This window comes from Danio rerio, chromosome 18, assembly GCF_049306965.1.
Source record: "Danio rerio strain Tuebingen ecotype United States chromosome 18, GRCz12tu, whole genome shotgun sequence".
In the NCBI taxonomy this organism is placed as follows: domain Eukaryota; kingdom Metazoa; phylum Chordata; class Actinopteri; order Cypriniformes; family Danionidae; genus Danio; species Danio rerio.
In genome coordinates, this window is record NC_133193.1 from 26,315,124 (window position 1) to 26,339,726 (window position 24,603).

Here is a 24,603-nt window from a genome sequence, read left to right on the forward strand (position 1 = left end):
GCTTCATGTGAAAGATTGGTTTGCTGATGTCAACTTTAAATCGAGTGGCCAATGGTGGCAGTGGGGTTATGATATGGGCAAGCATATGTTATGAACAACTAAAACAACAGTATGCTTATTGGTGGCATTTTGAATGCACATAGATACCATGATGAAATCCTGGATATTTTGACCCAAGGTGTGCCATTCATCCACTAACATCATCGACATCATTCATCCACCTCAAGTTGCAAGAATCTGTACATAATTCCTGGAAGCTGAAAATATCCCAGTTCTTGCATACTCAACCGACATGTCATCCATTGAAAATGTGTACGATGCTCTGGTTTGGTGTATAAAACAGTGTGTTCCAGTATCTGCCAATATTTTCCATGCCCAATGAAAAAGGATGGACCAACATTCCACAGGCTACAATCTACAACCTAATCAACTCTATGTGATGAAGATGTGTAGCACTATGTGAGGCAAATAGTGGTTGCACCTGATACTGATTGGCTTTCTGACTGGTTCTGTCTATAACATACTCTCAATATATTCAATCTATTGTAACTGCGTTGGTCTGCTATTAATGGCTCATGCGTCCATTAGGTGTAAAAAATCACATTTTGGAATTAGCCATGGAGTGATGCATTAGTTTGGATTGAGAGAGATGAGAGATGCATTAGTCTTATACACAGGAGTTGTTTGAGAACAAAAACCCAATAAATGTCTTGAAATGCAACCGATAAACAAGGTCTTTAGGTGTGGTGACCATTGTCTAAGAAAATATTGACTCTGGTTAAGTATATATACATGAACTAAAATAGACTGCCCAATTAACCAGCAGAAAACAGGTCTAAAATCCAGCGCAGAACGCATTAGTTGTGTGCCTTAAAAGCGTACACATTGCTTAACACACACAAGATGTACAGCAATACGCAGACATCTTTACATATGAAAAAAAATGTAAATTTAAATTACATCCCTTGAGCACATGCATTGAGCAGCACAAGTTGCATGCTATTAAAACATGATTAAACTACTTAATAATTTAAAATAAACACTAAATAATAAAAAATAACAATCACGTCCCATGCTGCAAAAGTCAATTTACATTATTTTACTGCAGTCGGGCTTTGAGAAGGTGTGTGATGTTTTATCCCGATTATTGTTTTTCATAATCATGGAAGCCAAAAACAAAACTGAATTTAAATTAATTGCACTGCCTTAGTATCACGGTGAACTAGTAGCAAACTTGACTTGGTACATGTGTAGGTTAGGAGTTGACAGAGCATTATCTTATTTTGAAGTAGATTAAATTATTGGTAGGAGCATTTCAGTAACTGGTGGAAATTGGTGGGCACATGTCCCCTCAGTTCTATGTTAAATTCTATGCCGCTGCCTCCATGCCTTCTTAATCTCATGACAACTTGCTTTTGTATAATGTTATTATTATTCATTCATTCATTCATTTTCGGCTTAGTCCCTTTGTTAATCTTGGGTCGCCACAGCAGAATGAACCACCAACTTATCGAGCATATGTTTTACACAGCGAATGCCCTTCCAGCTGCAACCCATCTCTGGGAAACATCCATACACTCTTTCGCACTCATACACTACGGACAATTTAGCCCTACCCAATTTACCTGTACCACATGTTTTTGGACTGTGGGGGAAACCGGAGCACCCGAAAGAAGATCACGCGAACGCAGGGAGAACATGCAAACTCCACACAGAAACGCCAATTGACCCAGCCAAGGCTCGAACCAGCGACCTTCTTGCTGTGAGGCGACAGCTCTTCCTACTGTGCCACTGCTTCACATAAATTATGTTATAATATCTAAATATAAATAAAATTATTATTATTACTGTTATTATTATTATTATTATTATTTATATACATATTTCTATTTGTTTTAATAAAAACATGCCTAGATTTGTCGGATTTTGGCCATATGGGGCATAGGAAGTGTGCTTGGATAAGGTTTTTTTGATCACACTTCGTTCTTATTGTTCATTTATTCATTTGCTGGAATTAGAACTGAATTTAGAAATAGTTTTGAAACAAATCTTTGCACTTAACAAACAAAATTAAATATGTAGATGAATGGATGTCTTCAGTGGAGTGAATACAACACCGTTTCCTTATCCAAGAAAGTAAAGGAGTAAAGAGTAGAAGTAAAGTAAAGAGAAAGTAAAGAGGTCAAATAGAGGTCTTGTGCTGCAGGGGGTTTGTTTAACTCTTTTCTCACTCGTGAAGCATTCAGTTTTTTCACTTACAAAGTCAATAAATGGCAAATGCGCCATAGCGTGACACAACTGACTCTGAAAGGGAATGTGAGATGAGACTATTGTCTTAGTGAAGTTTATTCATAAACTAATTTCGAGAGGAGCACGTGATTATGATTGAACACGGCTGGTTCTGCATTAGCATGCTTGATCCACCAATCAGGCCATTCCTAACCACTATAAAGAGCCAGGGTTTTCTCACTAAAGTCATCTTCGATTTGAAGAATACACTGCTCTGCATCAGCTGCTACTGCTACTGCTACATCAACTTCTCCAGCTACATCAACTTCTCCAACAACAACAACAACAACAACAACTTCTCCAACAACAACAACTTCTCCAACAACAACAACAACAACTTCTCCAACAACAACAACAACAACAACAACTTCTCCAACAACAACAACTTCTCCAACAACAACAACTTCTCCAACAACAACAACAACAACAACTTCTCCAACAACAACAACTTCTCCAACAACAACAACAACTTCTCCAGCTACATCAACTTCTCCAACAACAACAACAACAACTTCTTCAACAACTTATCCAACTACAACTTCTCAACCTTCTACTTCAAATTGCCTCACACAATGCAATCTCTGTGTCTTCAACCCAATTCTCCAACAAGATCACAGTAAAAAACTCGATCACCATCCATGAACTTTGCCTAAACTCTCGATGCCTGCGATCCAAGCTGAACTCTCTTCTAGGGGTGCACCAGCGGTAACATACATGACACTTTTTAGGGGGAAGCCTCACAAACTACAACTAAGATTAAACATCCATCTTTAAAGGATGATTCTAGCGTGAATAGAATGACTCACCTCTCAATCAAGGTTCTAGATAATCCAATCCTTAAAACATCAGTCCACAACTTATGCATACATTGATAAACATCCATGTTAATCCTCCAAACTAGTCGCTGTGGTGCATTCAATAGAGTAGCGTCTCCAATCATAACACTAGAGCTGCGTCCCAAATCGGATACTTATGCACTATTCTACGCCATTTTGTAGTATAAATAGTGTAAGTAGTGCGTTCACACTGAAAACTCTAAAAATAATAAGTGCACTTTAATTACCCGGATGATGCACTCATTCAGCCGCTAAAATGAAGTGTGTAATGTTGGACACTTCACGCACTCAACGACGGCAGGTTTGCTTACGTAGCGGAAGAGGCGGAGCTATCGGACGCACATGTTGAATAACTTTATTTAATTTGGATGGTGAAAGCAAAATTCTTTTACGAGAGTGATTATAGCGCCTCCCGATAGTGATTGCGGCAACACTCACGGCAGGTATTATTTGATAATTCGCCCGTTTACTTCAATGATTTGGCGACCGTCAAACGTCATCAGGAAAACGGTTTGAATTTCCGCTTAGTAAAAAAAACATTAGTGTGCCATTTGGGACGACACTACATACATATACTACCCTGTTGAGTGTGTAAGTGCATAAGTACATAGTGCATGAGTGCATAGTGTATAGTGTGCCATTTGGGACGCAGCTTAGTTCTCTGGCAAACAAAATGGCCGCCAGCCTTTTTCTGCAACTTTGATTGACACTCCTTCGAGCCAATAGCTGAAAGGAGAAGCGTCACCATCCAATGAACTCTCAAAATTTTAGATGGTCCCACCCTCTCTCTTGACAAGCTCATGAATGATTATCATTACATTTACACAATTACTACTAAATGGTGACATTAATTTTAAGTTCAGGGTTTGATGTTGGCAGATGATTAATAAATACATACATAATGAATGAATAAATAAATAAATAATAAAGAAAATAAATAATTATAAAATGTATAAATCAAGAAAATAAATAAAATAAAAAATAAAAAAATAAAAAAATACTGCCACATCTGTTAGCAGTTTAACTTCTAAAAAGTTTACTCTGCTACTGAAAAACATTCAACGCATTAGGCATAGAAGTCCAATCGTAATATGCCCCAGTGACTCATGTCCATACACTTATAAGCTATAAGCTTATAATGGCAAGTTGGTTAGATGTGAAAACGGCAAAGAAACAAACTTCCCGCTTTGACTTCCACGAATGAGAGGAGGACATTTCTGACATGTCTGATGTTTCATCAATTGACTCTGCGTTAGATACAAACCAAGGGGTTTAAACTCCACTATAATTCCACCTACCCTGTCTTCAAGAGGTACATCAGGACCACTAGACGAGCAGATTTCCCATTTAATCTGCCATCCTTAGGAGGGACAAATGCCTACCTCTACTATCTTTGCACGTTGCGACAATGAGGCTTCGTACCATGCATTAACAAAGGCACTTCCACACTTAGTTGCCCATGCTCTTAAGACGCCCCGCATGGTTATCAGCTAAAATAATTTATTGTGTTTGCCTTACAGGTACCATGTTGTAATGTCATTTCTGATTCTCTCTTGTTTTTCTCATTTCAGAGATCATGTCAGCTGGTTGCAGAAGCTGACCCTCATTCAACCTATTACACTCCACATACATTTCTAAATACATTTACACTCTTTGCAAATGACACTTTTCCACTCACATAGCCCACACCCTCGATGCCATATTCACACTAGCCTTTTTAATTTAAGTCTTCTGAACTAAGTATGACATTTCAATCCAACAATACACCTAACCATATCTGATCTATCTTCGCAGGATGAAGGGATGCAGGATGATATCCGTTCCCCCACACACCCGTTCTAAACAGGCCCGGATTGGCTAATCGGGAGGACCGGGAGAATTCCCGGTGAGCCGGTCCTTTTTTTTGGCCACGAGGGCCGGTGCCCCTAGCTCCAGAATCTGTTGCTCTCAGCAGTGACACCTTTTTAATTTATTTACTTGACCACAGCCTTTTTATTCATTATTTTACCGCAACTTTTCTGTTTTGTTGTTGTTGTGGTCAAGTGGTTAGCACGTTAGGTTAAGACACCACGGACCCGGGTTTGATCCTTGCTAGAGTAATTTAGTGTTTTCATTTTTATTGATAAGACATATAATACTGTTAGGGTTGTAGAACATTTGAAGTTCTAAAGCAGCTGTTTTCTCAAAAAAAAAAAAAAAAAGACATGATAGTGCCATTAGAAACTGATTTGGAAATATTTATTTACTTATTTTAATATAGTCAGTCGTGAATTGAGGTGGGCTGGTCTGAGGCTTGAAACTCCAGAGCTGAAAAGGTGTCCCACTCCGGCCCTGGTTCTAAACCTCTTAGCATTTTTACACCACAGAAGAGCAATACCACCTCGGGGAAGCCCAGCCGATCCACTCCAGCCAACTTCCACCATCATGCATTATTGGGTATGAAGTATGACTCTGTCATTTCCTTCCTATGTCCCTTCCTATTTAACATAGGAGCTCCTTCACTACCCTTCCCCGTTTTTCTAGCTTTAACTTTTTCTCTCCAAATGTAAACTATCCTATACTTCTATTCACTTTTATTCACCACAGCTCCGACCAATTCAGGGGTTGAATTGCTGCAACAGGAACGTTCTAAATGAGCTTGCATACACTTACAAATTTTCTAAATACCACTATCGTTGCACTCCCCGCACTAATACAGCAGTAAATACTTCTGCGGGAGCACAAGTTGCCTCCATACTGGCCCACTACACCGCTGCAGCCGCAGAAATGTTCAGCAGAGTTGCACACCCAAAGCACCACTGCTACCGCAGTGACCCTCTAGCATATGCCTTATTCACCTTCATCTTTACATATCACTAAAGGCAGTATTTAACGTCCCTGCGGGAGCACTCAAAACTTACTAATATCAACTGTTTAGGTTCTCCACTTAACTATACACCCCATTAACATCACTGCAACTGCAGTGACGCTCTAGCTGAGCCCCTTTTTCACTTTCATCTCTAAATATCACTGCTAATAGTACTTAGTATTTCCGTGTGAGGCTCTAATACTGAGTACCACTGCACCTCTGCTACTGCAGAGACGCTTTGCCGAGCCTTATTCTCCCTCTGCACCACTGCTGCAACAGTTAAGCTTTGTCTGAGCTGCAACTGCAGAGACGGCTGTTTAGCCTTAATTCTCTGCACCACTGATTTTATTGCACTTCTGTAACTGCAGAGAAGCTCTGCTGAGATTATTTTTTCCCCTGCACCAATGCTGCAGCAGTGACGCCCTGCCTAGTTTCCAAGCAGCACGACTCTGTCTGTTCTTCCTACTTTCTGTCTTAGTTGCATAGGACTCATTTTTACTAAACTTCCCTTTTTATTTTATTAAACTTCCCTTCTCTTCCTCTTCATAATTTTTCAATTTCACTTGCACTCATTCTCCGCAGCTCGGACTCCCACAGGGGTAGCCCCAAGCTCCCACTGCCACAGCAGAGAAGCTCTTTAAGAGCTCACATGTACACTTTTCAAAAATTTAACCATTATCACACTCCGCCGCAATAATACAGCCGTAAAGGCGTAGCGGGAACTCGTATTGCTTCCATACTGACTACAATCACACCTCTACAGCAGCTCCACTTAATTACATTGCATTGTAGCATCAATTTATTCTCCATCACCACACTCCCCGCAACAATACAGCCATAAAGGCTTAGCGGGAACTCGTATTGCTTACATACTGACCACCATCACACCTTTACAGCAGCTCCACTTAATTACATTGAATTGTAGTATCAATTTATTTTCCATCACCACACTCCCCGCAATAATACAGCTGTAAAGGCTTAGCGGGAACATGTATTGCTTTCACACATATAATGCACCAGACTCTGAATACCTATGCACCCCTGCAGCCACAGAGTCGCTCTACTGTGCCTGATTCCTATCTGCTACACAGCTGTTAATCAGCTCTCCAAAGCGCACTTCCCTTTAGATACTGACTTCCACCGCACCTCTGCAGCCGCAGAGACGCTCAGCCGAGCATCACTCCCCTCTACATCACTGCCGCAGCAGTGACGCTCAGCGAGCGCATATACACTTCCACCTAGCAATCCACTACTGATACACTCTCCAGCACTGCCAAAGCAGTTAAACGTCTCTGCGGAGGCGTATTTCCCTTCCAGATACTGACTTCCATTGCACCTCTGCAGCAGCAGAGACTCTCAGCTGAGCATTATTTACATCCCCTTCACCACTGCTGCAGCAGTGACGCTCTGCTGGAGCTCATGCACACTTCCATTACACTTATACCACTTCTGTCACTCCCAGCACTGCTAAAGCAGTTAAAACGCTGCTGCAGAAGCGTATTCTTCCCCTTAGTACTGACTACCACCGCACCTCTGCAGTCGCAGAGACGCTCAGCCGAGCATCACTCCCCTCCACATCACTGCCGCAGCAGTGACGCTCAGTGAGCGCATATACAATTTCATTTAGCAACCCAATACTGATACACTCTCCAGCACTGCTAAAGCAGTTAAACGTCCCTGCGGAGGCGTATTTCCCTTACAAATACTGACTTCCATTGCACCTCTGCAGCAGCAGAGACGCTCAGCCGAGCATCATTTACATCCCCTTCACCACTGCTGCAGCAGTGACGCTCTGCTGGAGCTCATGCACTCTTCCATTACACTTATACCACTTCTGTCACTCCCAGCACTGCTAAAGCAGTTAAAACGCTGCTGCAGAAGCGTATTCTTCCCCTTAGTACTGACTACCAACGCACCTCTGCAGTCGCAGAGACGCTCAGCCGAGCTTCATCCCCCCTGCACCACTGCTACAGCAGTGTCGCTCCAACGGAGCTCATGCACACTACCATTTATCCATACCACTACTGACACCGCCCCCATTGAACTGCCAAAGCGGTTAATCAGTTAACCGCTTCTCATCTGCAGCTACAGCTCCGCAGAACCTTACAGCTTCATTTTCCATCACTACTATACTAAACCTTTACGAAACTCACCACATATGTTTTAAACCTTTACACTTACCCCACTCACTCTCCCGCTGGTACTTACAATTAACAGGCCCCGGGGGCACACATAGTCATACATAAGCACTTTCAGTTAATTTTTACACCCACACCAGTCTCTGTTGCTCCTCCAAGCTATTTCTGTATCACTTTCAGCAGCCGGATATGGCATTAATCTTCTGTGCCTTTTGGGGGGTTCTTCAAATACGCGGCTGCTGTCCCGAGCGGAGCATTTTGGGGAGTTGTCGAGATCTACCTGAGCTCGAGGCTCCACTCTCTTCCTCCAAACGGGAGGGAGCCCAGGGCTCAAGAACCTTCGAGCTCAGGGCTCTCTCCCGGGACAGCATGCCAAACTTGCTTATAATCAATCATCAGCTAAATGTGAACTCTTGAAGTGAAGTTTATTCATAAACTAATTTCGAGAGGAGCACGTGATTATGATTGAACACGGCTGGTTCTGCATTAGCATGCTTGATCCACCAATCAGGCCATTCCTAACCACTATAAAGAGCCAGGGTTTTCTCACTACAGTCATCTTCGATTTGAAGAATCCCCCCTTCCACCCCTACCTTTTCACCTTTCCCTCCATAGGGCAGCACGGTGGCTCAGTGACTAGCACTGTCGCCTCACAGCAAGAACGTCACCGGTTCTAGTTCCTTAACAGGCCGGTGGTCGTTTCTGTGTGAAGTTTGCATGTTCTTCCCGTGCTTGCGTGGGTTTTCCCCGGGTTCTCCGGTTTCCTCCCACATTCCAAAAACATGTACAACAAGTTAATCATTAAATCTAAATTTCAATACAGGTAATCTAATAATGCAGCATATCTTTTAATAGCCTTCAATCTTTTTGTCGAGATCTACCTGAGCTCGAGGCTCCCCTCTCTTCCTCCAAACAGGAGGGAGCCCAGGGCTCAAGAACCTTCGAGCTCAGGGCTCTCTCCCGGGACAGCATGCCAAACTTGCTTATAATCAATCATCAGCTAAGTGTGAACTCTTGAAATACACCGTATTTTCAAAAGACACCCATCACTCATTAAGAGAATAAGCACAAGCCTGTTAGACCATGTGCCACGGCACAAACCATACTTTTCTGTCCTTAAAATAGCAAAAGTGGATTCAGACACAGCCTTAATGCTTTTGCACCATGCTCTTTAGATTTTGCGCCTAGACCATTAAAATAGAGCCCAAAGTGTTAACAATATATATATATATATATATATATATATATATATATATATATATATATATATATATATATATATATATATATATATATACATACATGTTCTAAAATAATAACATCAAACATTATTATTATAGCTTTAATTTTACAATTAATACAGACAATATAAACAACAATAGTTACTAAACAAAACTAACACAACACTATAATGAATATCATTCTTTAGGAAGCATTTACTAAACTCAACTGCATGTAAATACAGCTTTTCAGATCATTACATCACCTCCCTTTCATGTACCATCCTTGTATCCTCATATGGATACCAAACAAATGCAAAAGATGTACTTTTTAGCAGTGACATGATGACATGAGCTGAAAGACTAGATTCAAATGCACACAGAGGGTTGGTAAGTGATAGCATTTTTAAAATAATTAAGACAAAAATATATTACATATCTATGCCCTGCTTGAAAGTGTATTTACAGTAAACACACAAGCCTTTCGCTTATGTGACAACTGTCAATGATTATAATCCCCATGTCATAAAATGTGAAACACAGACAAGTAAAAAAAATGCTTGCAATATAAACAATTAAAGCCAAATATTTAAATTAACGAAACTAAATGGCAGACAACTCATAATAATCCATATCAAGCATGACATAAGAGCAATCTATCAAACAACCCTATTTTCTTTCACAGCTTTTGGCAAAAGCATCCGAGTTCTCCCGTCAAATTATGTATTTGGGCAACTTGTAGTCTGTTTTTATGCCTTTCCTTGCCTAATTAAAAGTGATTTTTGTCTAAAGTGTTTCGAGGACTCCTGCCAACTCATAAAATTGCTTTGAAATCACATCTGCAGTTTTACATACACAGTCTTGCCGCACTAAACACCTGAGCCACTGAAGAGCATTATGAAGTGCATTAGCAGGGTTCTATGAGATAAGAGTTTTATTATTGAACCTGCATTCTCCAAGCAAAAGGATCCAGGGCTGAAATTTGTATTTATTTATTTATTTTTGTGCCATCGAAGCTCTTAGAGCAGCTGCCATCTTCCATCTGCCAAACAGAAAAGCTGTGAAGAATTGCGAAGGGTCGATAATTGGCTTGCAGCTGCAGTAATTTTAGCTCTGGCCTTGGCGACTGGACAGTACAAAAGAAAGAAAAGACGTATTTCTACAGCTGTGCATACAAGACTGCTCCGCACAACCCTCCTCCAAATTAACAACACAGCCATTAGACACTGGGAGAGACTGACACGTCCATGACATGAATCACCACCGAGCCGCTTGGTGATTCTTATCTCTGCTGCTCACGTTGGTAAGATTGATATGATTTTCATGCTAATGAGAGTAATACAATTGTGCGTGATGTTCTTGACACATGCACTGATGTGTGTTACCATACATATATCTTGCTTATTAGATTATATTTATAGATTTTAAGTTGAATTAATAAAATATTGTAACCAAAACGTTTCATTACACTGGCTTAAAATATCAAGTTACATAACAATTAAGCCAAATTGATATTTTAATAAAGTAATAAAAATATGTGACTATTTGACCAGTCAGTGCATACCATCATTTGTATTCAGTATTAATGTTACTGTAGTATATCAAAATAGCACAAAATAAATCAATAAATACACAAAATAATGTAGTTTAGTGTATATAATGTAATATTTGATATTCTAAAAAACTTTCAGTAATATTTAAAACAATTCTCAATTGACATTCATTCATTTATTTCCTTTTTGGCTTAGACCCCTTTTTAATTCAGGTAGTGCCTCTGTCCTGCTGCACTTCAGCAAAATTCAGCATCACAAGGAAAATGAGCACCCAATCTGCCTGATCAATCGGTCAAGGAAGAATTTCAACAGCAACCAATCATGGTGAACCGTTTAAAGAACGTAAAACATTAAGTTCAGAGAACTTAAAATATTAATAAAGTTGTTTGCTGCCTAATGAGTAAGTTAAACACACCTGTTTAAATTTTGATGTCAAAAGTTTTGATGCCAATAGCAACAGCAGGGTTTACTAAACAAATTTAAGGATTACCGTACCATAAAATGCTAATTAACTGTAATTTAAAACCTTTTTGCTTTGCAAATATTCCTCAAATAACTCAACAATTCTTCTGAAAGCTAAATCTAAAATAACAAATGTATAATATAAATGTTCACCTTTGTGAATTTAATTTGAAGCTGAAACCAAAACTACATCTTATCTTGTCCATATTCATTTTAAACCAGATTCTAATAGCATATATAAGTGCACACCAAGGGTAAATGTATCCTGGTTAAAATAACCCAGGCTTCATAAAAGGAGCTTTATTTTATAGGAAAAAAACTGGCTTTTGCCATTAGTGGTTTCTATGGCAACTAAGATGATAGCAGCCACAGAGTCATTTTGAGGACTCCTTTTGAAAAGTTATCATTCCATCAATGAAAAAGAAAATATCTTTTGCTCTACACGGCTACCGAGATAACACTCATAACCACCAGCTGGGCAGCAAATAATGTCTGGCCTAATAACTCTTCGGCTGAGAAAGTAGAAATCTTTACATTATAGCTCTGGAGAGTTTTGCCCCATTAAAAGACCTATATCTCAGCTATTTCATTCCCTTAAAGCAAAAAACTCCTAAAATGACATTTCTGTTATTCAGATCTCATCTTTTTTGTCCTCTAACTCACTGAAAAGAAAACTTAATGCCCATGCGGCTCTTTTCCCTACAGTGAAAATTCATATATTTTCCTTTGGCTTAGTCACTTTATTTAACAGAGGTCGCCACAACGGAATGAACTGCCAACTTATCCAGCATCTGTTTTACACAGCGGATTCCCTTCCAGCTGCAACCCAGTACTGGGAAACATTCACAAACACACACTCATACACTATGGCCCACACTAAAACGGGGAGGACATGCAAACTCCACACAAAAATGCCAGTTGACCCAGCTGGGACTCAAACCAATGACCTTTTTGCTGTGAGGCAACAGTGCTAAGCACTGAGCCACAGTCTCACCCTACTTGTCAAAATTTTGAAGGTTTTTATTTTCTGTTATTCTCAATGCAATGGTAAAGTTACATTCAGGAGGTGTGCAACAGTTTTCATTTCCTCACTGCAACTTATATAGGCAGCTGACATTAACAGGTGAAGTTTAGCGAAATTCGTCACTTGTCAATCATTCTCCAGTTATCCATTGGCCGCACCACATCCATACATACTCTTTTTCTACAAATTTTCTGCACAATAATAAAAGCATAAGACTTTGTGTTCTGTGGTCAGTTTTAACACCTTTCTGCTGACATGAAGTTTCTGCAAAGCTTCATGAAGTTCATTTTTGATCAGTATTTATCTACTTCTGCAAAAATGTTTCATTAATATGCAAAACATATCAGACTCGAGAATTCTTTTTTTTTTTAAATTACAATTTTATTCTTTGTAAATAAATATATTCCTTTTTCCCAACAATATCAGTAAAATCCTAAATATCAAACATAAATATCAGTTAATTAAAAAATTACATGTATTTTTATTACCACATTTAAATTTAATTAGGTATTGGTCAAATTTGATTTATTTTGGAATATTATAGCATTATTTTGCCGACGCTGTGGCTCAGTAGGTAGTGCTGTCACCTCACTGCAAGAAGGTTGCTGGTTTGAGCCTCCGCTGGGTCAGTTGACGTTTCTGTGTGGAGTTTGCATGTTCTCCCTGCATTAGCATGGGTTTTCTCCGGGTGCTCCGGTTTCCCCTACAGTCCAAAGACATGTGGTATAGGTAATTTGGGTAGGTTAAATTGTCCAAAGTGTATGAGTGTGAATGAGTGTGTATGGATGTTTCCCAGCGATGGGTTGCAGCTGGAAGGGCATTCCGTGTGTAAAACGTGTGCTGGATAAGTTGGCGGTTCATTCCGCTGTGGCAACCCCAGATTAATAAAGGAACTAGGCCGAAAAGAAAATGAATGAATGAATGAATAACATAATTTTCATTATTTTAATCATTAATCAATTGCTTATACATCAAATGTTGTTTGATGTTTTGTTTGTTTGATGATGGAAAGCTTAATCTTACAGTTGCCTAATTGCCATGTACAACACTGTAAAAAATTATATGACAAAAAAAGATAAATATTGTATGTTACTTTAACTGATTTGAATCAGTTAATCAGGTTTCCACATAAGTTATACAAAGTTTAACTGAATATCTTTAGTCAGTTTGATTGATGGAACTCGAGATGACCAGAAAAGTTCATTTGATTTAACTAAAGAATGTAAGGCAGCATTTCTTTACAAAGAAGCAGGTAATTTAATAATTATCTTTGCCCTTGTGCAAACTTGTTTACTAAGTTGCTAAATTGGTTGGTGCATGTCGCAATATTACATTTCATATTTCAAAGATAAAGTACTCGGATTAAGGTTAATACTTATTATAAATTATTTATATTATTATGGAAGGGTGGCACATTGGCTCAGTGGTTAGCACTGTCGCCTCACAGTAAGAAGATTGCCTGGCTAGGTTTGCCATACTGGGTTTTTCCCCAGAGTCCAAAAACATGCACAAAAGGTGATTAGGTAGGCTTAATTGTCCGTAGTGTATGAGTGTGAATTACAGTGTATGGGTGTTTTCCAGTGATGGGTTGCAGCTGGAAGGGTATCCGCTTTGTAAAACATATGCTTTATAAAGCCTGGTTTATACTTCTGCGTCAAGTGACCGGCGTAACCCATGGCGCATGCAACGGGCGTAACTGTGCATTTATACTTCTGCGCGATGTCTCTGTTGGTCTGCATTAACACTTCCGAAACACTAGTTGGCAGTGAGGTGTAAATGTTCCTCTGTGTCGAGTTTCTTCACTGCTGTTTTGCTTTTCCTGAACACTTCTGGGATGTACAAGTGGCTCAAACTCGCTCATTTTGAGGCAGGAACCGGCGGATGTGCAACAACTTTAACTATGAGATAAACACAAAACAAAACTTTCCATCCAGAGCTCCTTCTTGGGACTCCACACTTGTAAACAATCGCTCCATCAGGCTCGCACCATTCATGCGGCTCTTGGTCCCGCCCAGACTCGTCACCGCTACCAAGCCAACCAATCACAGAGCTTGCGCTATGCATCGTTGCGACGTGTAGTTACATTTTTTGAGAGGTGCACGTCAGTGACGCCGACGGCCACGGCAAAGGGCTATGCGTCAGCGACGTAGCATATGCAACACTAAAAAGTCAAAACAACTCTTTTTTCACATCTAAATGTGAATAGCAATGCATTTTGCATACACTGCATAGGCCTTTTTGTTAAATGCAGTACACTACCTGCAACTTTTGTGAGTTAACTTTGTTTGTTGAATGATGACATAAATACGTCACATCTGTAAACTACAGAACGTTCAGTCCAGGAGCCAAAACATTTCCTTACCACCAAACTGCCTATGTGGTCGAGGGTTTCATTTTGATCTTCTCCAGTTTGCCTCAGAAATAATTATAATTGCAGACCATGCTCCTCTAAGTGCTAAGTGGGAATTAAAAGCATGTAGAGCTCTTGACAGACTGATATGTCGAAGACACATCTAACAGCGCCAGCTTATAAAAGTCAGAATGTGTTTACATAATGAAGCTATAAACATTCAGCTCCATTCTTCAACCTAAAAGGTGTTGGCTTATATAATACTTCACTGGGATACACATCGATGCCGTGTGGGTCTGATAAAGTGAGGCTAATGATGCCTCCTAGCACTCAACATCAGTGGTTTGTGCTGTGCCGAGCGCTTTAGACGAACCCTCAATCATAAAGACAGAACAACATTTTAAGTCTGGCACTGTCCTGTGTGTTGTGGGCAGCTCCCTCCTAGTGCCACTTGTCTGCGTTTATATCTGCTCTCATCTATTTCGTTTTCATTTGCTCTCAGGGCCACACATTTAATATTGTGTTTCATCAGGGAGGAAATTACACGCCTGTGAGAATAAGCTAAGGTGATGTAAGTGCACTGAGACGCAGCACACTGCCGATTCCTTGGCTTTTTAATTCAGCGAGCGTTCCTGATGCATAATGCATGTCTAGGCAGTCATCATGGGGTCTCTGCACACAAGCTCTATGTATTGTCTGCATGCGCATGTGTGTGCATAATATACTGGGATTAGAAAAAAAAGCCAATAACATTCTATGGTTATTTGGGCCAGGAGAAACAAACAAGAAATCAATGCTATAATGCAATGCAAATAGCTTAACAGTGATTTAGAATAGGCATTACATAAAGCATCGGCTTTTCACAAATTGCTTCACTTAAGAGATGTAGGTGCAATTTCCATGAATTAAGTCAAAATTGCTAGGTTAGTGCTAAAACACTTTACTTAAGAAATGAATGTGTGTCGATTGTAAAGGAACTTTGGCAGAGGCGTTCATTAATGTTGTCATGCATATGTGCTGTTGCATTAACCTGTTTGTACCTGTTGGTTAAAGTGCGTTCTCACTAAATTCTTCAATATATATGACAAGGCTCTGCACAAGGTGAGCAGTCACCATTAAAGGTGCAGTAGGTGATTGTCTTCAGAAACATTTTAGGTAACACTTTAGGTTAACTATTCATTATAACTAGTTAACAGATCTTTAACAAAACTGTTAGTTAATGGGATATAAATGACTTGTTAAACAAAAATTAATAGTTTGCTAATTATTTATACCTATCTGTTATAACTAGTTAATAGTCCATTAATAAACTGTTAGTTAATGAGTTATAAATGATTTGTTTAATAAAAGTTAATAGTTTGTTAATAGTTTATAACTGTGCCTTGTAGATAGGCAGTAGATAACTTACAAGCCGTCAGTTAACAAGTTATAGATGACTTGTTAACTGTATTTTAAGGATTCATAACTATCCCTAAAAATCATGAACAAGCTGTTAGTAAATTACTTACTAAAATCTTGTTAAGTATAAGTTAATAGTTTATTTGGGTTATTGGGACATTATTCTAAAGTTGCAACTATTCTTCATTTATTAACTGTTAGCAAATGAAGAATAGTTGCAACTTTAGATTAACGTCCTAATAACATACATAAGCTGCTAACACTTAACTATCAACTCACACTTTACCAATCAGTTGTTCATAGTTTTCTGTGCTATCAACTGGTGAATGACATGATCTAGCCGGATCTGTAGACTGGCTGCATCATGTTTCAGTATTTATTCAGCCATAAAATTTCAATTGAATAAATAAAAAATATTCTTGAAAAACTCCAGAAACAAAATGTGATCATAGATATACATAGATAAAGTTGTGATGATATTAAGGTACAATCCAAGGATACAAGTGTGATATTGCAGTTAAATGGCACAAATATGTAAACTAAAAAGATAATATATACTAGCTTAAAAACTAGGGCTGCATGATATTAGAAAAATCTGATTGGGAAAATTGTGATATTTTATTTTTCTGCGATAAATATTGCGATATGAATACAGCTTTTCAAGATACTTTGACTAGCAGCATTTGATGATTTTCTAACAGTATTCAGGCAGGGCTTAATTTGTGCCGGAACATGCTGCATCCCGATCGGGACACTCATTTTATTGATCCCCCTCCTCATCCACCCTTCTCCCCCATCTGCTGTTCACTTTCACTTTCTTCCGCGACTCCCCACCCCCTCTGCTATCCAACGCCCAGCTACCACAAGCCACCCCCCCCCCCCCCCCACTTTCGTGCGTGACACCTATACATCCTCTGGTAGCATGCCGGATCTGTTACCCCAAACTGTTCCGTGACTTCACGATTCACAAATTAGGCACTGTATTCAGGTATTGCAATTTAATTATAACAATGAAAAACAAAAATTCTTACTTTTTTGTCTTGTTTCTTGCCCAAATATCAAAAAATTCTTAGAGCAAGTAAAATGTTGTATTGTTTTTACAGTCAGAAAAAAAACAAGCAACAATATCTGCCAGTGGGGTACATGAAATAATTTTTTTGCTTTAAAATGTAGATATTTGGAGTAGAAACAAAACAAAAATTCTAAGTGTCTTTTTTTGCATAAAGCATATCAGTTTTATATAAATACAGTGAATGAATACAGTTCTGGAGCTACTTGTCAACTATAATTCAGACTCAACATTGCATATCCTTGAGATGTGACTATTGCAGATGCACACGTGTGATATCGAGGTTGAAACAATATATTGTGTAGCCCTATTAAAAATCCTTTAGTCTGAGGAAATATTTCCTTCCTACGCACATTTCATTCAAAATTGACAACAGAGCAAAAGCTCAATAAATAAATGAAAAACATAACTTTAAAACTAATGAAGAAATTTATTTCCTCCAATGTATTTTAATAATGACAAAGCAGAAAATCTTGCTCACAGATACAATTATTTTTGTATATTTCACAAGTTTACACTTACAGATGTCTAAAATAATTTAAAAAAGTATGTGGTGTGCTGTCCAGGGAGATGGCTCTCAGCTTTAAAAAGACACCCCAACTCGTGTTATTCGTCTTGTCCACCTCTACTAGCATGTGCTGTGCCTCTGTTGTGTAAATACTGTCAGTGTAGCTGTTAGTCGTATCAGTTTAAGACTGAATCTGGCAGAAAATGAAGAGGACACAGCTGAGCCTTATGCCTGCTTTCTAAAAGAAAATCTGACAAGTGTCTTTTACATATATTCGGAATAAGCATGTGTAAGCAATATTAAACGTTCACATATCTTTTACGATTTCGTTATTTGTAATGTAGAATGCAGGAAAAGCAGCCACATAGAGAGAAACTACAACACTGGTGAAGACTATGAGTGTTTACAGTGGTTTGATGGATAAATATCTATTTGTAGCTAAAATATTTTATGGTGCCAAACAGAATTTCCTGTTGTTTACATCCTTGCTACAACATACTGTTATCTCTATAAACTATGCATGTAATAGATCAATTTTAATAAATAAAAACATCTACAGGTTGTAGCTCACAATACACAACTTCGTCTCTATTATGGTTGGAGCTGCTCCTTCTTTGAGGAGTTTTAAGCCAAATCCAGTGCTGAACTGGGAGAGATTCTGGAAGCTGTCCTTTGTCAAATGCTAGCTATATATATATATATTTTTTTTAAATAATTTTCTGGAATACAATTAACATTAAACTGTAATCACATTTCTCTTTGTGTCATGTCCTTTGGAAGCCCAAATACAATAACAGCGTTTGGACGTCATTTTAGCTTTCTCTGCTATGACATTACAGCGCCTCTGGCCACTTCCCTTTGCTGTGCGGGGTGTGTGCGTGAGGAGAATGAGCGTAACCTGAAGCCTTCGTGATCTCACCAGCCAGGACGTTTTTTTTTTGTTTTTTTTTTGTAGTTCCCAAACTTTATTAGCTGTAGACTTTGTAGACTTTGCTAAGCATATTACATTCAGAGATGTTGTTTATGTTCACACAGCTACATTACACATCAACTAAAGTTTAAAATATATTATCAAATTGGACCTCTCCTTTAAGTAGAGAGGTGCCGTGGTGGTGGAGGGATGCTAAAATAGTGGGATCATAGCGGTAGGACGGGTTTGGTATTTATGGGGGTGTGATCTAATGTTGATTGGACAATATATGGTTGTCAATGATGTATTAGCATTGTTTAATTATCTGCACATGCTTTTTACAAAATTTGTTTATAAAACATCATTTAGAAACAAGCATGTTCTAAAATACACAAGGCATCTTTCAAATTCAAGTTTTCAATATCAGCATGTCTGAGAAAAGTCCCTTTAAGGCAAGTCATTTCACTTGGTGGCCATCTTTGAAACGCCTCTCGGGCAGTATGCTCGGGCATTCTGTCTGAATGGGGATACATCAAATTCTTCAAAATTGTTTGCCAAGCTTACGACTGAATTTCATATTAGGAATCTCCAATTAAATTGAACAACTATCTCTTTAGTTTAATTTCTAAACGTCCAAATGACACGAAATCTGCAGAAACTCACGACTAGTCCAAGCCCCTCCCCCAGAGTATAGTCAGTTTATAGCAATCAATGATTGGCTCCTTTACTAGTAGGCAGGGCTTTTTTCATCATATTGACAGATACACTTTTCTTAGTAAATACTTAAATTGTTAGCTCATCTGTCCCATTAAGGCCCAATCCCAATTCTACCCCTTAGCCCTTCCCCTTACCCCTACCCCTCGTTTTACGCATGCCCATGAAGGGGTAGTGGTGTTCCAATTATCTTTAGCTTGAAGGCGTAAGGCTAAGGGCAAGCCCTATACACCCCTTCAAACGAAGATTTTTCAGGACCACACTTGAAACCAAGGGGTCGGAAAAAAATTCCATAAATACACTAGCTCCAGCTGCACCCGGAAGTAAGGGGATCCACTGATTAGTATTTTTTGTCATTATTTTCAATTTTTACAACAAACAAACACATGTTTTAAAATATTCATAACCGCGTTCATGTTTTACCGTCATGCTTTTAAAAAAAATCCTAAAATAATAACCGCTAAATTTCACAATCTATAATCCCTATTAATAACTCCTGTACAGCAGTCCCACAACATTCTGATACTCGATGACTTTGGAATACCATGTCAGAAAAGTCTAGTGGCTGGGAATGGGCTTTTTACAATGTCTGCTATAATGTTAATGTTGTTTTTTTGTGTGTTAACATTAATGAATATGGCCACTGTGTAAATGCATAATACTGTTACGATCTTATTGCCACATTAGATCGTTATGATAACATAACATATGGCTTCAGTCAAGATAAATACCAAAAAATAACATGACTGGCATCTCTACAGTAGTCGCCATCATCTGAACTCATATAAAGCAAGAGATCGCGAGGACATATGATGACGTGTGCAGGTGATGTAGTGCTGTCCCAATTCTTAAGGGGTAATATTTTAAGCCCTTCCCCTTAACCCTCGGTTGCAAGGGCTAAGGGGTAGGGGTACAAAAAAATAGAACTGGGATTGGGCCTAAGTCTCAACTATCTTGACCTAAATATCAGTTATCCTATGAACATGGCATTAATGAAGCTGAGGAGAGTCAAAGATAACATAAAATCTTTATCTCTTTCTTTCTAAATTGATCATGTTATCGCTTACAATTTTATCAATTCGCCATAGATAACAAAGATTTATATAAGAAGTAGATAATTAACAGCCATTAGCTTAAAATGTGTAAAATAAAAATGGAATTTATAATGATCATCTGGGATAACTGAAGCACTGTATTGTTTGATGCAGTCTTACCTGAGTAATTATAATCACCTGCCACCCATTCTTGTGGATTAGGTTGTTGCATTATGCATGAAGTCTAGAGAAGAGGGATTATCCTGATATGCGCTGTGGGAGAAAGAGATAAATGAAGGTAGTTATTTCAGTTGGCACAGCAATCACAGACGGGGGTGTTCCTACCAGGCAGTTCTGACATATTTGTTTGGAGTTTGTCTACTATAGCACACAATGCCTTCATGTCTCATTAGATATTGCTGAATCATTGATTTATTTTATCAACAAGGAACGACTGATGACAGGGTCAGTGGAGCCAATCTATTTGAGAGTCGTTTCAAAGTATCAGAATCATATTTTGTGACAGCAATGGTTGATAAGGAAAGTGAAAATGTATATTTAGATACTTTGCAGGTGTAACATAAAAATATATATGAATATTTATGCATTTATATCTCAATGACACTGGCCAAGAACTACTTTCACACTGTTTAATTGTTACCATCAGCCTGAACTGCTGATACATGACAGGATGTATGCATGCTTTCACATTGTTACTTCACTCATTAGGTCAAGCAATATTTTCCTGATCTTCTAGTGTACAATTGTTTTGTTATTTGCTAACAGCAGTGTCACCAGTGCTCTTCATCTGCTGCTGTAACTCATCTGATACAAAGTTTGATGTGTTGTGCATTCTAAAGTACTCTTCTGCAGACCGCATTTGTTTATTTAATTAGTTGCATTTCTATGTGCTCAAAGCTCTTTTTTTTTTTTGGTTTTTTTAACTTTGCATTGTGAACTATAGAGAGGGTTTTGTGTGAAAATCCAAGTATAGACCAGCAGTTTCTGAAATACTCTGACAAGCACATTTGACACCAACAACAATACAACGTTCAAAATCTTAAACTTAAGTCACTTTCTTCCCCATTCTGATGCTCAGTTTAAACTTCAGTAGCAATTATTCTATGCCTAAATTCATAGATTTCTGCCACAGATATCAGCAACAAGGAATTCTGGAAAAAGAAGCAATATACCGTTATTGATCACTAAATTTACAAACATTTAATTTTTAAGAAAGACCTGGGACGTTGGTTTTTATACTTTTGCCATAATGTAAGTGTGCTTAATTTTAAGTAAATATTTTAAATTCATAAGATCTGATTTGTTTTATTCAGTGCTACTTTCTGCAAACACTAACAACAAGGTACAGTTGAAATCACAATTATTAAACCCCCTTTGAAATATATATATTTAGATTTTCTTTTATTATTTCCCAAATAATGTTTAACAGAGTAAAGACATTTTCACAGTATGTCTGATAATATTTTTCTTCTGGAGAAAGTCTTATTTGTTTTATTTTGGCAAGAATAAAAGCACTTTTTTTTAAAAAACCATTTTAACGTCTAAATTATTAGCCTCTTTAAGCTATATAGCAAATATTATTTACTGTTATCATTGGCAAAGATAAAATAAATCAGTTATTAGAAATGAGTTATGAAAACTATTATGATTAGAAATGTGTTGAAGAAACCTCTCCGAAATTGAGGGCTAATAATTCAGGGGCGTTTATTAATTCTGACTTCAACTGTATATACGTAAATGTTAGTATTTGGGATACTGTTACTCTTCATACAAAAGAAGCTTTGATGTTTTTGTTCGTGTTGAAGAATAGATTTGATTTAAATGTAATCCAAAAGTAATCTGATTACATTACAATGTGTAAACTAAGAGATTATATTACTATGTACTACATATTTAGCATTATAATTTACAATCATTGCAATTAATAAGTAATCTATCAATTAATCAACCCAGCTCTGTAAATGACTTATTTCAAAAACATTTTGCAGGTAATGAATTAAAAATGAACTGAATTATCATGATAGCAGAGTCGACAAATAACTAATCTACTGTAAGTGAAATAACAAATAATACAGAAAATAGATCACTCAAAAAACGCAAATGTTTTTTACTTAAATTTGTAAAAACATGAAGAAAATGTGTGGAACCCAGCATTTTTTTACAGTGATGTTTCATTCAACTGTTTATATAACCAGAGTAAACAGACAAAAATGATTCAAATTATACTTAATTATTTAATGATAATTGTAGATGAATGTATGAATCAGGAGGTAAAGACAATCAAAAATAGACATGGGAGTCCTTAAGTTAATATTTTCAAAACAAAATGTCCCTGAAAACACACATATTATACATATAAATATACATTTATATATATATATATATATATTTATATATATATATATATGTTTAGAGATAACTCACTATAACTTGTATACTTTGATTATTATTCAAAACTGTTTCATGAAAGTTTTTGTTGTTATTGTATTTAAAAATAAAGAAAGAAATGAAATGTGCCCAATTCTAGAATCCCCCATAAATTATATGTTTGTACATACGTATATGCATACACACACAAAAACACACCATGTTCTTGATTTAAAGCACTATGTTAGCTTGAGATCGAGTCACAAATGATTGCTCTCTGCTGTTGTGTGTGTCAGATAATGGGACAGTTGATGAATGTGTCAAATCTATTTGCTTAACAGTTTGGTACAACAAATCACTTATAGGAATGTCCCTGCAGGTAGAACAAAGCTGACTGAGAATGTAAACAAACCTGAATCTATCAGTTCTATCATAGACAGAATTTATGAGAACCAATAAAACTCCACAGATGTTTATGAATTCACTTTTATGTTCCTTATCGTGAAAAACCCTGTTTACAAATATCGTGCGACTCCTATCGTACAACTGCATCTTTCATTTTGAAAAATTCAACAGTCTTTCCCTTCATGTGGCATTGGTATTCATTAGATGCAGACTGAGGTCAACATAATTAACCTTAAATTGCTTTGTTGTGTGAATATTTAAATATGGAACTGGTCCCACATGCGCATCTGCATATATCTCTACATGCATTGAACATGACGGGTTTGAAAGCATATTTTTGTTGGCTCACTTTCAAGCTCGCATCACTTGCACATAAAGCAAGCTAAACTTAAAAGCAGAACGCATACTTCATTATTTCTGTGTTGAGCTGTGAAGAAGATAACACGGCGACAGCTCTGTTTAAGCTGCTGTTTAGAAAGCTTAGTGCGGATATTCACTAGCCCACATATATGCTGATAAAGCCTGCCTGTAACAAAGGGGAAAATGGCAGGCCAGCCATTCTTTAAACCTATCTACCTAATTACACACAACACAATAGAAATGAGATAAACCATTCCTTTGATCATGCTTTCGCCATTGTTGTACGCATTCATCTAAAATGTGTGACCATGCTCCAGATTACAGCGTTCCTACAGAGGACTCTTCCACAAACCTCCATAAAATAAACACCGGCTAGATTCACTGTGCCCAATCCGCTACCTTTTCATGAGACAAATTGGAAAATTAATGGTTTTCACCCAGATCAGGATCCACGGTCTCTTTCCATAATTACTGGCCGCAATGCCTGACTCTCTGGCAAGTCCCATCCTCACCTCACGTCCTGTTATAGTGGCCAAGGCTTTAAGACGTGTCTGAAAACTGACAAGAGTGTCTATTATGGATTACATGAAACATAATGAGATTGGCGCTGTCAGTATTCAGTCACGAAGCAAATGAAAGGAAATCATGAGGAGCAAAAAGGATTGCTCTCATTGATTTTTCTTCATTTCTTCTAGTAATAACTGCAACTGATTGCATCTGATTGTGTGTCTGAGTGAGGGATGACCAATTTATATTATTTTATTTTATTTAGCGGTCTCAGAGTGGTATATTGGGTAGCATGATCGCCTCACAGCAAGAAGGTCGCTGGTTCGAGCCCCAACTGTGTCAGTTGACATTTCTGTGTGGAGTTTGCATGTTCTTCCCGTGTTCGCATGGATTTCCTCAAGGTGCTCTGGTTTCCCCCACAGTCCAAAGACATGTGCTATGGGTAAAGTGAATAAGCGAAATTGTCTGTAGTTTATGTGTGTGAAAGAGTGTGTATGAGTGTTTCCCAGTGTTGGGTTGCAGCTGGAAGGGCATCCGCTGTGTAAAAGTTATGCAGGATCAGTTGGCGGTTCATTCCGCTCTGGCAAGCC

The 24,603-nt window shown here is 38.0% G+C and overlaps 1 long non-coding RNA gene across 1 annotated transcript in view; it reads right to left on the minus strand.

Annotated features, from left to right (window-relative positions):
- Positions 1-24,603, minus strand: part of LOC141378835 (uncharacterized) — an 82,760-nt gene that overhangs the window by 42,956 nt on the left and 15,201 nt on the right. The window contains exon 3 of the long non-coding RNA XR_012394328.1: positions 20,534-20,626. This is a non-coding gene — a long non-coding RNA (uncharacterized lncRNA). The remainder of the gene's footprint in view (positions 1-20,533; positions 20,627-24,603) is intronic.